The sequence below is a fragment of the Echeneis naucrates genome, chromosome 24 (genome assembly GCF_900963305.1).
Source record: "Echeneis naucrates chromosome 24, fEcheNa1.1, whole genome shotgun sequence".
In the NCBI taxonomy this organism is placed as follows: domain Eukaryota; kingdom Metazoa; phylum Chordata; class Actinopteri; order Carangiformes; family Echeneidae; genus Echeneis; species Echeneis naucrates.
Window position 1 is genome coordinate 1455077 of NC_042534.1, and position 15408 is coordinate 1470484.

The 15408-nt window shown below is 46.0% G+C and overlaps 1 pseudogene; it reads right to left on the reverse strand.

Annotated features, from left to right (window-relative positions):
* Positions 1 to 15408, reverse strand: part of LOC115038193 (uncharacterized) — a 51938-nt pseudogene extending 36530 nt beyond the window's left edge.

The window sequence follows — 15408 nt, forward strand, 5'->3', positions numbered from 1 at the left end:
ACTCTAAACAACGGCTGGAAAGACGAGCCGGCCCTCACAAAAAATAATAACAGACAAGAGCTGAAATGGAAAGTGGAAAGAATGGTTCGCCTCTCTCGCTCGGGGTAACAATGCCCTCCGTTGATCTCAGGCCCGGCCTTCGACACGGCCAAAACCACAACCAGCTCACTGGAAACGTTAGAAACACCAGTGTGTGTGTGTGTGTGTTTGTATTTTAACTCTTACTTATTCCAAGAAAAGCAGCCTGGTGTCACGTTTGTCAGCACCATCATCGTCCACTTTCCCACGTTGGAGCCCTGCACCGACCCGGTCCAGTGACTACTCTGCCATCTTTATCTTTTGTCTGTCAATCACACAGCAGCCCCGCCCCCAACCCCTCCCCTTTCCCTCCAAATGGAGCATCATTTAAAAAATCAACATCATGTTGTACTGATGACCGTAAACTAGAGACTGAGACCATAAACTGAGGGACATTTTCCCATAGACTTCAACACAGTCTGACTTTTTTTTTTTTCTCCACACTTTTTTTTTCTCGCCCCTGATGACAATTAGATATAATAAAGTTGTGCCACTTTCATAAACAGCCTGTTGGTGTAAAGAATGAGAACAGAGACGTTCAAACGTTTTGTTGCTGTTGTTTGTCGTTTGCTTCATTTCGAAGGAGACACAACAGATTGTGTGTTACTTTGTTGTTCTGTTTTAAGGCGATGAATCGCTCACCGGAGTCTCTTTTTGGTCGTTCAGCAGCGAGCTGAAGAATTCCCGAAATTCAGACGCTCATGTTACTGATGGTCAGAGACAAACACACAGATCAGTGAGCTCAGCCACACAAGCAGGAGGGTTCCTGAGCTTACAACTAAACACACACACAAAGCAGTGTGTGTGTGTGTGTGTGTGTGTGTGTGTGTGAGAGAGCTCAGCTTCTGGCATTAAAGTTGCTCAGCATGAAATTTCAGGAACATTTGGACGCGACATCAAAAAGCACAGAACTCTTTTTTCCCCACTAACGGAAAAACTAGAAGCAGCCACAAGACTCACATACCGAGTTGTCTCTCTCTTTCCCACCGCTGTCTAACACACAGACACACACAGACACACAGACACACACACACACAGACATAGTAGTTTCCACTTCTCTCTTGGGGAGTGTTGACTTTTCTATCCCTCCATCTCTCCATAGAGTCGTAGAGTAGGTAGCTTTGTTCCTCTGTGTGTGTGTGTGTGTGTGTGTGTGTGTGTTTGTCGCTCTGAAGCATAAAAAGCTGCCTCTCGAGTTTCCGACCGCCCGGCCTCTTGTTTCCTCTTTATCCTCTCGTCTGAAGCTGCGACCTTTGACCTCTGACCTCTGACGGTCTCACCTGTCTCCACCGAGTCAGACAATGGGCGGAGCAACGCTGATGCAACAAAACCAAAGGCTGCGTCTTTTGTTGTTGTTGTTGTTGTTTTTTTTACTCCTTCTTGCCAAACAGGCTGCCTACATTACCCATAATGCATTCTGGAACCTGCAGCAGACTTCTATTTTCAAACTTCATCTGCTGATGTGTGATTTTTAAATTTTAATGTATTAACTGTGGCATACGTGAGGCTGTTGAGATGATTAATCACGCCGATTGTGAGGCAGTTTCGTGTGCGAAGAGCTGCTCCGCTGTAGGAAACCGGATTCAACTGTTGAGTTCTGATCTGAACGGAGAGCCAGCAGGACCGGATCCAGGATTTAGTGCTGACGCTGCTGTTACAGCCGTATCTCCTCACATCTCCAGCTTCGGAGGAAACCCCACCATTTATCATTACCACTGTACAGCTGCAGCGATTTTCCTCATCTGTTCTCCATCAGACACCGGAGGACGGTGTTTCTACCACTTTATACAGGAAAGGCTGATTTGCAATGCAAATCGTTCCATCGCCTCGGACAGTGGCGTCTCTGTTCTCAGGATAAATCTGATTGTTGAGGAAGAAGCAAATGAGATTTCTGAAGCAGGCTGAACACATGAGGTGCACGTTAAAGGTCCAACAGTCTGAAGGTTAAAGGTCAAACAGCCTGAAGGTTAAAGGTCCAACAATCTGAAGGTTAAAGGTCCAACAGCCTGAAGGTTAAAGGTCCAACAATCTGAAGGTTAAAGGTCCAACAGCCTGAAGGTTAAAGGTCAAACAGTCTGAAGTTAAAGGTCAAACAGTCTGAAGTTAAAGGTCAAACAGTCTGAAGGTTAAAGGTCCAACAATCTGAAGGTTAAAGGTCCAACAGCCTGAAGGTTAAAGCTCCAACAATCTGAAGGTTAAAGGTCAAACAGCCTGAAGGTTAAAGGTCCAACAATCTGAAGGTTAAAGGTCAAACAGTCTGAAGTTAAAGGTCAAACAGTCTGAAGGTTAAAGGTCCAACAATCTGAAGGTTAAAGGTCCAACAGCCTGAAGGTTAAAGCTCCAACAATCTGAAGGTTAAAGGTCAAACAGCCTGAAGGTTAAAGGTCCAACAATCTGAAGGTTAAAGGTCAAACAGCCTGAAGGTTAAAGGTCCAACAAGCTGAAGGTTAAAGGTCAAACAGTCTGAAGTTAAAGGTCAAACAGTCTGAAGTTAAAGGTCAAACAGCCTGAAGGTTAAAGGTCCAACAATCTGAAGGTTAAAGGTCCAACAGCCTGAAGGTTAAAGGTCAAACAGTCTGAAGTTAAAGGTCAAACAGTCTGAAGTTAAAGGTCAAACAGTCTGAAGGTTAAAGGTCCAACAATCTGAAGGTTAAAGGTCCAACAGCCTGAAGGTTAAAGCTCCAACAATCTGAAGGTTAAAGGTCAAACAGCCTGAAGGTTAAAGGTCCAACAATCTGAAGGTTAAAGGTCAAACAGTCTGAAGTTAAAGGTCAAACAGTCTGAAGGTTAAAGGTCCAACAATCTGAAGGTTAAAGGTCCAACAGCCTGAAGGTTAAAGCTCCAACAATCTGAACGTTAAAGGTCAAACAGCCTGAAGGTTAAAGGTCCAACAATCTGAAGGTTAAAGGTCCAACAATCTGAAGGTTAAAGGTCAAACAGTCTGAAGTTAAAGGTCCAACAGTCTGAAGGTTAAAGTTCAAACAGCCTGAAGGTTAAAGGTCCAACAGTCTGAAGGTTAAAGGTCAAACAGCCTGAAGGTTAAAGGTCCAACAATCTGAAGGTTAAAGGTCCAACAGTCTGAAGGTTTAAAGGTTAAAGGTCAAACAGCCTGAAGGTTAAAGGTCCAACAGTCTGAAGGTTTAAAGGTTTAAAGGTCAAACAGCCTGAAGGTTAAAGGTCAAACAGCCTGAAGGTCAATGTTAAAGGTGAACTGACCAACAGCGTAGAGGAAGTGCATCACTGCAGATGTGGCCGTGCTGATAACCACGGACAGCTGCAGTCGGAACAACATGCTGACCTCACAGTGGGCGTGGCCACCTGTCGGCGGTAACAGACTTCCTGCCGGCTGGACTCGTCTCTAACAGAGTGTGACTGAATGAAATAAAAACAGTGTGTGACAGTTGTGTTCATGTGTTGTCGGTTGAAATAAAACCAACCCTTCGTTTTCACTTTGTCAGCGGATAGGCCGAGCTTTCACCAAACGTTCTGTTCATGCATTCAATTTGGTTTCCAATTCAAACACACAGACACGCACAGACACACACAGACACACACAGACACGCACAGACACACACAGACACGCACAGACACACACAGACACGCACAGACACACACAGACACGCACAGACACACACAGACACACACACTCGTGTCGGGCCTATAAAACATTAACATCTCGAATAACTCCTCTCATTAACTCTGTGACGAGCTGCTGTCGGCGCCCAAAACCAAGCAGCTGCCCGCCACCACCGCACACACCTCGTCATCATCACTGATGACCCTCGCTCTCCCTCCCTTCCTGTCTGTGGCAATGTCTCTCGCCCCGGCCTCTCTGCGTTACTTTGGACTGCAGCTGCAGAACATCATCTTCATCAGTGAACGAAGAGGAAGTTGTAAAGTTTTATACCCGCTCTTATTAGGAACGCCTGTGAAGGTGACTGATGTCCAGACAGACGAGCCGAACGCAGACACACAGTGTGTGTCTGTTTTTACTACACCTCCAAAAACAAAAGGAGGAGAAGAGGAGAGGAAACGAGGAGAGAAAGCTGCGAGTAAGGAAAGAGGAAACAGGAGAATGGTGGAAGGAAACTGAAAGGAAAGGAGACAAAGAGGAAACAAGGAGAAGGACACTCCTGGAAAAGAAGGATGGATGAGAGGAGACAGTAAAAGGAAAGGAAATAAGGGTGAAGGAAGGAGACGACGTGATCAGATAAACGTTCAGATATAACCAAACCTACAAAATATTTACAATGTGTGTACATGTGGCTCGTCCTCCACCCACCAACCCCACCCTGCGTGTGTGAGTCCCCGAAGTCCTGCTAACTGTGATAATGTAGAACAGACACTGTTGGTAATTAGGTCCTGTTGAGAATGAGAACATGTGTTTGTGTGTTTGTGCGTTTGTGCGTTTGTGCGAGGACACTCACTGACCTAATCCTTTACCTCAAACCTAAACCTGATTATAACCAAAACCGGATCTGGTCCCTGAAACAGGACCAACCAGTCCTCAGTGTGTGTTATCTCCGTCACTGAGGAACATTATCTCCGACATCAATTTATTCCCTCTTTCTTCCCCTTGAGACAAAATAGAAAACAAATGGAGGAGTAAACGTGTTCACAGATGTCGGAGCGTTCTGTTTTTATAATTTCCAACATCGCTGTGTTTCTACTCAGCAACTGTTGGACCACAAACTTCCACCGCTGACCACTCTGAAGGTTTCTCACCGGTGCGGCAGCAACTAATGATTATTTCCACCAACGATAAATCAACAACTGCGCCAAATGTTTTAACTCGCGCTGGAGACGCCGTCTTAACAAGGCTTGATTTGAAAGTTTAAGATTCGTTTAAATAACTGATCATAAAAATGTAATCAATAATCATCTTTATGAGAAGCTGAGCCGGAAAGTTTTCATGTGAATGATTGAACTCGGTCCTCTTTTAACGGATTGTGGTATTCATCATGATGATGGCGAACATTAAAATGGGGCAGGTAGAAGATAAATCAGGTATCAGGTATCTCATCGACGTGTCGGCTGACTCCGCCCCTCGCCCAGAGTGAGCTGGGATTGGCTCCATGACGCCGTGACCCGGAAACAGATCAGATAGAAGATGGACGAATGAACTTTTTCTAAATTATAGTTTTGAATGGAAATCGGTCAGGAAAGCCGCGCGGCTGATTAACTGAAGAGGACAGAAGAAGCTGCTCAGGGTTTCCAGAGGACTGATTCAAAAAGAGAACGTGTTGTTCATCCAGTCCAGCAGCGTTTCGCTGACTCAGGTTCAGGCTGATGTCATGGCCTGGAGTTTCTGTGGATCTACTTAGCTGCACGTCTACAGTTACACTCAGAGATGCAGCGACTTCCTGGCTTCCTCCTTCAGCCCCGATCAACAGGACAGCTGGGAGGAAAACCAGAGAAGAGCGCGATGACGGTTCGGGGCGAACCTTTTGGTTCCCACGCAGAGAAGCGGTCCACTCCTCCGTCAGAAGGCAGCCCAGACTGCCGCTCAGCTGCTCCTCCGACTGCGACGGGGAAATAAAGAGCTTTTGTTTTCCGGCTGACGTGGGAGACGGGAGGCTGGCTCTGCTGCAGCTCTGGCGCTCTTAAAAGAAACAGCGAGGGTGGAAAGAAGTCTATGGCAGATTTACAGCCGTAAAGCGATGACAGTTTTCCATCCGCCGGGTTTCCATCGACAGGTACACACCAACAGAGGAACACCTCAGGTTCATCTCACCGACCGATACCACTCAGACTTTAGGGAACAAACCCAGCCGACACTTTCACCTCAAACACGATGTACGTCCAGAGCTGATATTAACATTAGTGGACATAATGAGGTGACGAATCGTGCAGTGTGGGTCTAATTCTGTTCACATGATGCTGAAGAAGCAACGTAAACTTTTCATATATATATATCTGAGAGCAAACTGCTCTCAATGATGCTACTCAGCTAACGGCTAAAGATGCTAAAATGCCCCGTCTGCCCCTCTCGGCCTTTTTCAGACTCTAATCCTGTAGATTATTCGGCTTCAGTCAACCTGCCCTTCTCTGCTTTCACCTCTCCGTCCGTTCTCACATTCTTTTCGTTGCATTCCTCTCTCCTCCCTCGGTCATTCCTCGTTCTCCTTCGGCTCTTTGTTGTTATCTCTCTGCTGCTTTCTTTCTCGACCCCTTCCTTTTTCTACCATCCAAATCCTTCTGTTGGACGGATGTGAAAGCAGCTGCCTGTGGTCGATGAAATGTCAGCGTTTCTTTGTGGCCGATGTCTGTCCGCAGCACGAGGAAATCAGATCCAGGTTTTCTGAACGTTACGCCTACTTTAAGGACTTCAAATATTAATAATAAAAAAAAGACAAAACCTCAACATGTTAGAGCTTAATGGTTCAAGATGATGATAAATGCTGACAAAATTTTACTTTATGGAGCTTTGAAGGTCCCAAACTGTCTAAAAGTAGATGTCCGAACATTTTTCTATGATAAATCAGGTGGAAAAATAAAACACTGAAGCCCCGCCCACCTCGACCTGCCATCCCCTTAGAAAACCATCAGCCCTCGTCCTCGTCCTTCAGACGGCTGGAGACAGATGTGGATTCAGGGTGTTTATCTTATCAGTCCCCTCTCAACACTAAAACCTGATCTGGATAGGCCTGTTTTGTGTCATCACTTTGTGTTATTGTGTCCTTTTTCTACATGTCAGTGTTTTTGTCAGCAGGTCGGCCCACTTGGAGCGAGCTGACTCACCCTCCCAGGTGTCTGTCCTCCCCCTCCTCACCCCGCTCGTCTTTCACTAGGAGATAATTGACTGTGGCATCCAAAAGGAGGAGGTGGTGGCGGGGGGGTAACCAGGTGGAGGGGAAGGACGGCGACGTAACTGATACACAGAATAAAAAATGTGGAAATACAAATCACCCGACAGACTGAAGGGTGGAAAATAAAAAATAAAAAATGCAGCCTCGATGTTCAGAGCCATCACTTCCTGCTGCCTTCTGTCCGAATGAGACGATTGGAGACGTTCACATTTTAAGTCCAGCTGGAAGATTGAGCCAAATTTCTTCAACAGCGTTCCTGACGGACGTTCGTAGAGACGCCTGTCTGTTCCTGTCCCGCACATAAGTTGAGATGGACGGACGCCACGGCTCTGAATGTGAGATGAGGGGAGGACAGTCTGGCCAATAAAATCTGGACCGTCATTCCTGCCAGCTCTCACATTAGCATTAAGAAATATATCTGGACATCGTGTCCCCCGTTAAATTAGTTAAATGTCACTCCGCCGTGACAAAGCGGAGCAGCAGATGGGATTTTTAACTGAGAGAAGGCCTGAAGACTCCACCTCAGTCCTTCAGTGTTTCCCGAACCCTCCTCCAAAGTGCACACATCAAGAAAAACGACCAGGAAACGATCACCTGAAGCTCAGTTAATCCGGATTCTCTCTTCTCTGTCTGGTTTGTTCTCATTAACTCATTTCATGTAAAACTACAAACGTGTGTCGTTCATATTCTGACACTTCTTTCTGCACCAAGCTGGATCACGCCGCCTCTTTAAAAAACACACGAGGAACATTCAATTCGTTTTCTGTGGTCTAAAGACACAAAGCTATAATTAAGACTTATGTCATTACCGTTTAGGAGAGGTGATCATATTAACTTTCAGACTCTTCGTGGCTCAAAATAAGAAAACAAATCTCAACTGATCAGCGACTCACCACAAGAATTTCATTATTGTTGTTTGCATCACAATAAGAAACACAACCAGACTCACAAACGTGTGACGGATTTTAATGTCGCATTGTTCGATCCAACTTTGCAACATAAAAAAAAGTGTTGATCGTTTGGAAAAAGAAGTTTCAGTCGTCGTTCATTTAGAGGGAAACAGACCAGGAGGGGCGGGGCTGCTGTGTGATTGACAGACTGTCCCACCCAATCAGGAGGCAGTCCAGAGCTGCATCACACAGATAGCTGACGTTGGTGCTTTGAGCTTTATTTTATGTCTGCAGTCTCCAGCAGAGCTACACACAGCTCAGTGTGTGTCCATTTTGTGGTCTGATTATACATCAACGTGTCAACATGGACGAACAAAATCCCGTCAGATGTCAGAATGGAAAAGAGCAAACCACAGTCAAGCCCTATGTCTCTCTCTCTCGCTCTCTCTCTCTCTCATAACGGTCATCACTGAAACTTTTATAATTTCCTCATTTTTTACCATTTAAACCTTCAGTTTATCTCCTGAGCAGCAACACACACACACACACACACACACACATATGGGTCATGTTCTTGCCACCACATGCATGCTCACGAACTGTGTGTGTGTGTGTTGTGGTTTAGTACTGCTGGGAACTTTACGAGTGTGTGTGAACCACTCGGTTTGGCCTGAGGCTGCTGGTGGGGTATGGTATGGGTGGGGTACACACTTGCTCACTCTCTCTCTCTCTCTCTCTCTCACTCTCTCTCTCTCTCTCTTGCTTGCTTTCTGTTGGAGTTTACATTTTTTTTGGCCAACACAGAAAACACCCCCCAGCTTCTCTCTATTAGCTGCTAAAGGAAAATAAAATACGGCATGTGGCCAAAAGTGTGTGGACACCTTGAACTCAGCCACACCTGGTCACCTGACAAACCCCCCCCCCCCCCCACATAATGTTTCCGGATGTCTTCAAAATAAAAGCACACGGTGACTGAAGCAGAAAGCAGATGGAAATGATTCTGATTTTCAGTGTTGAGAGTTGTGACTTTTTCTGCAACAGGACAAGTCGGGTTGGTTTTAATGTGCAGCACGGAGAGAGACGGAGGCATGCTCTCAGGCACGGGGATGGAAAATGTGAGCAAAACAAAGTGGGATGAAGCGAAGAGGAAACAAGTGAATGGACGGTGGAAACATGGGGAGAAGAAAAGACACGAGTGAAAGATGGAAATCATATAAATCACTGCTGTCAGATGAAAACGGCTGCATCTCCTTTCAAACATGTCTTGAAAGGTACACAAAGAGCTTTTTAATGGGAGTTTTTCACGAGGACGCCACAACACACACACACACACACACACACAAAAAATACTTTAACTTCCTCATCAAGTCAGGAAATGCAGCATTTTTACCCGACAGCAGAAACACACATCGGAAAACATGATTTAAATGGGAATGAATGGAAATAACAAAATCAAACAGCAACTCAGTGAGTTGAAAAGAGATCTTTACATTTTATCCTCACAATTTAATGTTTTGTCATTAGCTGCCCTGTAAAGGATTTAAGAGTCAGCACTATAAATTAGAATAACTGGAATTTAATTAGTCTTTTAAGCTCCACAGTTACTTCAGTGAGAAGATTTAATGACTGAGATTCTGCAGACAATACATTTTTACTGTGGACACTGAAGTCATTGCATCTCTCACAGCTTCATGCAGCGTCCAGCTCATCCAGAAGTCAGGAGGAAGATTTAGCTTGTTGCTCTCACAGCTGTTTCATCAGCACGTTGTGATGAGTTCATGTGGTTGTTGTTTTAGCTGTAGGTCTGCAAGAACGTCCTCACTTTTCCAAATATGTCGCTCCTTTTTTTAAAAAGATCTCCTTTAATTTACTTCTAAATTTACTTTTCTTCCACAAATATCACCTTTTAAAAATGTCCCCACAAAATAAACCCTCACTTTCAAACAAACCAAATAAAAAAACCAACCATAATTTAAAAACAGATATTCCTCCTGATCTTAAGCGTCTTTACTTTCCCAAAATGGTTTTATATCCTCGGAAAGCTCCCTCCTAAAAACTGCTTTGGGAATGTTTTCACTTCCCAAACCGCATCCGAGCTTCCATAAAACAAACTAAACAAAAGAAAAGCAAAATAAAACGACTGTGGTTCAAAAACGTTCCCAGAACGTCCACAGTGGTTTTCGTGTTTTCTCTTCATTGATCCTACATTGGTATTTTATTGACTCTCTGTCAGACGGACAGCTGTGAGACCAACTGAGTCCTTCCTGATCACTTCCTGTTCAGACTAAACGAACGCCCCTGTAAATGGTGAGGGGGGCGGAGCCTACCGTTCCTGTGCAGGGTCATCCACAGCAGCAGGAGCGGGACGATATGACGGAGACTCCACCTTCCTCCTCCACCTGATGTACTGCCACCTGTCCTGGACTCCCTGAGGACACAGAGCAGGGGAGCAATCAACACACAACAACATGACGTCTCCCAGCTTCAGTGTGTGTGGTGATGTTACACAAACGGACACACAACACTCAAGTTTGGAAATGTTTGTGTTCGTTTACTTTCTAAAAGTAATACAATTTTCTTAAAGACGCGTACAGCTACCTGAAACAGCCAGACTCAGAAAATAAAATGGCAGAAAGGTAAAACGATTCACAACAAATCCTGCAGTTGGAACATCTAAGAGCTCGATCTTCTGTTTAGGACTGACGCAGCATTTTAAATATCTAACAGTTTGTGTTTCACTCATGTTTCCTGATTTGGGCTGATAAACATTCAAAGTTGATAAGTTCTCCTCCAAGAAGCAGCTGCGAGCTGAGATATCCCAGCCGTCCCTGAACACACCAGTGAAACCTGCGTCGGTCCAAAAAACTGATCCATCCGTCAGATTTACCATTTTCCAAAACGACAACATCACAGGCTCCGTGACTTTAACAGTCACACACACAATGAAACGGAACAAAGGGAACAAACGGAGGCTGATAAAAGCTTCAACTTCAGTCTTTATTCATGAGTTAAGTCTCAAATGTTTGAAATAAAACAGACTCCTTCCCTGAAACTTTAAAAACCCAGATCATGTTTATGGCTGTTGGTGTTTCAGCTGGTTTGATGAAGAATAACAACAAACCAGGCTGACCGGTCCAGTGTGGACCTGAAAACCGCTTTAACCTGCAGGAACTCCAGTCCTGGTGGGTCTGAATTCAGGGTCTTCGGCCTTCAGCGTCTTCGTCCTTCAGGGTCTTCGTCCTTCAGCGTCTTCGTCCTTCGTCCTTCAGGGTCTTCCTCCTTCAGAGTCTTCGTCCTTCAGGATCTTCGTCCTTCAGCGTCTTCCTCCTTCAGCGTCTTCGTCCTTCGTCCTTCAGGGTCTTCGTCCTTCCTCCTTCAGCGTCTTCCTCCTTCAGCGTCTTCCTCCTTCAGCGTCTTCGTCCTTCAGCGTCTTCGTCCTTCAGCGTCTTCGTCCTTCAGCGTCTTCCTCCTTCAGCGTCTTCCTCCTTCAGCGTCTTCCTCTTTCAGCGTCTTCCTCCTTCAGCATCTTCGTCCTTCAGCGTCTTCGTCCTTCAGCGTCTTCGTCCTTCAGGGTCTTCGTCCTTCAGGGTCTTCCTCTTTCAGCGTCTTCCTCCTTCAGCGTCTTCGTCCTTCAGGGTCTTCGTCCTTCGTCCTTCAGGATCTTCGTCCTTCAGGGTCTTTGTCCTTCAGGGTACTAAAAATACTGTAGCAGCAAAAAAAGGGAGTCTGAATGTCACTTTTGGGTTTCAGCTGTGAATGTTTCCAGGCCACGACTAACAGCTGATGACATAAGGTGAAAGTCCTCCAGCGGCAGAAGGCCGGACCGTCCTGGATCACGTCCTGCCACAATTCACCTGGACTTCACGATGCTGAATCCAGATCACAGCGAGGACACCCGAAACCTGCGATGTCTTCGATGGCAGCTCGGGTACGGGAGGAACTTCTCCGGTCACGAACAGAAGAATCTGATCCGCTCGCTGCAGTGAAATCCGAAACAGCTCGGAGCGCCAAATTATTTTCATGACTTCCATGTGTTTGAGGAATCTGAAGCTCAGGCCAAAAAAACACACAACGCTCCAAACTGTACATGCAAATATCATCAGGAGGAACAAGGAGACCGGCCTTTTGAAGATTTTGATCCATTTCTCATCTTGTAGATAAAAAGTCTTCATAATCTTATTTTGCTGTGATAAGTATTTACAGAATGAGCTGAGTCAGCTGTTAATGGATTTTTGAGCAGGATGTGCCAACTGCTCTCCGTCTCTCTGCACCAAGAAAGGCATGAAAAGAGCCAAAAAAAATAAACCATTGGACGTTGCGACGCCTGTTTTCCTCCAATAAAATGGCTGATCGCGGCGAGGCCGCAGGAAGGCGTGAGGCGCGTCGCGAGTGTGGAAAAGGCAGCACATATGTAGACTAACCCGGCACATCTGACTCCAGCTCCCTGATCGAGCCACATTGGAAAGAGCCAGCAGCAGTCAGAACAAAGGTCAGAGGTCAAATTACCCAGACAATGTGAAAACAAGGCTGTTTATGAGCGGGGGGTAACATGACATCATCAGCACAGCCCTCCTCCGCTTTGACAGCTTTCCACCCAAACCACCGACGGCTCCGACCCGCCGTGAAACAAATCTAAACATCGTATTTGGTGTTTCAGTTGGACCTCAAACGACTTTGGCTCAGTCGGCTTTAGCATATTTAGCTGTCAGTGCTGTCGACAGACAGTAAAACACAGAGAACTGACATGTCGTGTCAAAGCCGTAAAAACAGGCCGGCAGAGAGAACATGAACTCAGCTCCTCCTTAGAGCGGAGCTGCAGACACAAACGGGGATTTTCATCCATCACTGGCACTTTTTATCTCGTGTTTTAATGTTTGATCGGCTCATCAAGTGAATTCAGCCCCTCCGAACTTTGTGCATCATAAATATTTAAAGCTGCGGAAACAGAACTCGATGACTTCCCTCGTCCAGCTCTGCAAATTCATGCAGCTCCTGACATTAAAGAAAACTCGCCTCTTTGTCATGTCATGTGTGTTGTTTCCTTGTCCCCCCCCCCCCTCCATCCACCTCCCTCCGCCTCCCGCCTCCATCTCCAGTATGGAAATGGGAGTGAATGACAAGCAGAGCGAGGTCAGCGAACGAGGCCGCAGATCTGCCGCATAAAGAGAGCGATTCATGGCCTGTGGAGCTGGACGGCAGCCTGACAACCCCTTCGCCTCGAGTCAGACATTTTGTGGCCCAGAAGTTCGGGGATCACACAATTACGTTCAGACTTTCACACAACAACAACGAGCGACAACTCCGGCTTTGACCGAAGAGGAGCGGTCCTGCTGAATTTTTCATTAAAAAAAAAAACTGATTAAAGGTCCAAACAGTCTGAAGGTTTCATTCTGAATCAGGTCCAGGTTCTATGTTAACACAGTAAACTATCAAAGGCCTAAAAACCAGCAGACAGGACTTCTGGAACTTTATGATGTCACAGTGATGCCCCCCAGGCCCCGCCCACCTGGATCATATCTGCGGGTCTGCAGCATGTTTGTACTGGAACCGGTCTGGATGAGTCCATCAAAGTTTATTGAAGGTCTCCTCCCTCCGTCATGGAGCCGACTTCACTGATCTTAATCTGCCGTTTTCATCCACATTCATCAGCCGCTGGCGGCCGTGTGTCTAATTGTTCTACCAAACTGTTTTCTATGCTAATTTCTCCCAGAAGGCCTTGCTCCTCGGCGTCCAGAGCCAAAATCCTGCCGCACATGTAGATGTAAATCTGAGTATTTACATAAAACGGCGCCTCTCTGATGTGCTGAGAGAACAAACACAGACTGCTGATTGGCCATCAGGAGGAGGGGGAGGAGCCTCAATTAGCTCAACAAGTTAACAAAGAGACGCATTCGGATTATTGACATTCACGAGATCAAAGTTTTAATTTAGATTTCATTCAGCTCACCGACGGCAGCCTGAACCTTTTTTGACCTTTGACCTTCATTAACTGTCATTAAATCTTCCACCTGAAGTGACTCCAGCTTCATGAAAGCATCGTGGTTCTGTTCGGACCCTCCAGTCCAGAACCGCCGTCATGATTCCCAGACCTCAGATCTGAAGAACCCCCCCGACCTGTCCGGCCTCCTCCTCGCTCTCTGCACACACACACACACACAACACAATCAGCGCTGAAGTTTGTTACATTTCAGCTGCAGGTCGAACGCACACGTCGGTGTTTTGTGTTTCAGTCATCAGGATCCGACCGGAGCTGCAGGTGGATCAGCAGATCTTAATTAAACCGCATTCCTGTCAGACCGCCATCTTCATTTCATCCACGTTTACTTTGTGAGTCAAACACACCTGTGACCTGAATCTACCAACCACACACAGACACACACACACACCTCTCTGGACAGTCGCTCCAAACCTTCACACAACATGTTTTCTGGGCGTTTGGCCTCGGCAGGTTGTGTAACAACTGGCAGCGACAGATTCCACCGCAAACAAAACTTTCTTTGATGAAGTCGGATCGGATCAACTGAGCGGACGTTTTAAAAGCAGGTTCTCCTTCCTGCCGGTGACGCTTCCACACATTTCAACTTCTGATCTGTCGATCCAGATTTTTGAGTTCGCTGGTCAAAGTGGAGGAAAGAGGACTCAAAGCGTTCACAACACAATGACGCAAACGAGAGGAGACAAAATATTCCAAACACGCTTCAGAATAACACAACGCAGCTTCAACAAACTGGACACCGACACAACAACCTTCACCCAAACAGGAAGTGGTCACACGATGACATCACTGCGTTACTGTTCCCTTTGAAGGCCCATCAATAATCCATCAACACAAAAAACTGAAAATCCGACTGATCGATCCACTTTCGTTTGTTTTTGTCGTTTTTTTCATTTTGGACTCTCTTTCTGATTCTTCCTCCAGTTTTCTTTCACGTTTAACTTTAAAAAGTTTAAATGTCGTCATCCAGATTTAAAATGTGACTGTTTTGGATACACAACACAACACAACACAACACACTTCTGTTATTTGGTGTCGACACTCTGAACAGATCTACAGACTCACAAGATGAACTGTTTGTTTTGTTCTATTGTTGATTTTTGTTCCAGCTCGTTTCGATTTCATCTGAACTGGATTTTAACTTTCAGCACAAACTGGAGCTTCGATTAGAACACCTGAAGTTCTCTTTTTTGGATCAGGATCAGGATCAGGATCAGGTTTTCAGGTTCAGAACCACATTTACAGGACCTGAACCAGGTTTACTGGATCAGAACCAGATTTACAGGACCTGAACCAGGTTTTCAGGTTCAGAACCAGGTTTACAGGACCTGAACCAGGTTTACTGGATCAGGATCAGGTTTTCAGGTTCAGAACCAGGTTTACTGGATCAGAGAAGAAACCGGTTCGTCAGAGAAAAGACGAAACGCCGACACACAACTACACACACCTGATGTTTGACAGCGAGGAGACACAACACAACACAACCACAGCCGACCCAGCCAGCCGCTCTTTGCGGGTCTTTGCGGGTCTTTGCGGACTCACATGTTCTCAGTGGAGCGGCGGCTGATCCTCCGGCAGCATCATCGTCCCGCAAAGTCCGACGGAAGTTTGTTAGTCCGCAACTTTGTCCCCCCCA